This window comes from Talpa occidentalis, unplaced genomic scaffold (genome assembly GCF_014898055.3).
Source record: "Talpa occidentalis isolate TD23 unplaced genomic scaffold, MPIMG_talOcc4v2.1 talOcc4.2, whole genome shotgun sequence".
Lineage (NCBI taxonomy): Eukaryota > Metazoa > Chordata > Mammalia > Eulipotyphla > Talpidae > Talpa > Talpa occidentalis.
The window spans coordinates 35967122-35968612 of record NW_023602073.1 but is presented as its reverse complement, the minus strand read 5'-3'; positions in this window follow the sequence as shown (position 1 = coordinate 35968612).

The window sequence follows — 1491 nt, the reverse complement described above, 5'->3', positions numbered from 1 at the left end:
ATGTATAACCCAATGCATGTTAACACGCTGAGTAAGTGTTCTTAACAGAAATATATTCTGAAAATAATCGGGGCAATGAGAAGAGTGGATCTTTTGCATTTTATATTTTTGCAAGTGTCTCTTGTCTGTCTCATTAGAAGACCTTTGCATTTTCATATTTTCTTCTCCATTTGGTCTGTTGTTCTGGTTGAAGTCTAATGAAATACACACTGCCTTACTATAACTATGCAGACACTGCCTACACAAATATGTTGAAGTAGTGTTTTCAGACAATTTGAAATATTCCACTTTGATACTACATTAAAACTATACAGGTGGTGTTTTGTATTTCTCCAAGGTTAATTGCAAAGTGAAACCTGAAACAGTATCATTGAATATTTCTTATTCTGTTACATTTCCATAGTGTTCTTGTAGAAATAAATTCTGGCCTTTTATCCAGGCAGAGGAAGAACAATCGGTACTTCAGGAATGGTGAGGTCAGAAGCTTATTATTCATGTATGAGGTCCCAGACCTGGGTAGCCCATAAGGTTTGAGCACCGGTTTAAAGACCAAGGGCATTTGGTTTGTTTCCAAAGCTTAGCTATTGTGCTCGCTTCGGCAGCACATATACCAAAGCTTAGCTATTGTAAACAGTGCTGCTATACATAGGGTGTGCAGGTGCTCTTTGGAATTGATGTTTCGGTGTCCTTTGGGTAAATACCTAGGAGTGGCAATTGCTGGATCTATGGAAGCTCTATGTTTAGTAGGTCCAGAAATCTCCACACAGCTCTCCATAGTGGTTGGACCAGTTTGCACTCCCACCAACAGTGCAGGAGAGTTCCTTTCTCCACATCCTCGCCAACATTTGTTGTTGCTAGTTTTTTTAATATGTGCCATTCTCACTGGTGTAAGATGGTATCTCATGGTAGTTTTGATTTGCATTTCCCTGATTACAAGTGATGTTCAACATTTTTTCATATGCCTGTTGGCCATTTGCATTTCCTTCAGAGATCAAGAAGGTGTGGTACATATACACCATGGAATATTACTCAGCATTCAAAAAAGATAAACACATGCAATTTGAAGCAACATGAATGGCGCTGGAAGGGATCATGCTCAGCGAAATAAGCAAGAAAGAAAAAGAAAACTACCGGATGGTCTCACTCATAGCAGGAATCTAGAAAACTTAAATAAGGGACCAGGAAAATGAATAACTATAAGAAAGTGAAAATCAAAATCAACAAACAACTATGAACCAGAGACACTCTATGGGGGTGGGGGGCGGGGAGGGGAGGGATTGGGGTCAAAATAAGGGGGTTCCAATTGTATGGGGAATATAAAAATAAAATTTATTTTAAAAAAATCAACAAAACAAAACAAAACAAAAAATAAAGACCAAGGGTTCCTTTTATACACAACTGTGTCCATATCTCTTACATTGATAGTGATGTGGTTTTTGTGGTCTGTGGGTTTAGAATGTGGGGTCCTTGGGGTCACTCTGGGAAAGGTTT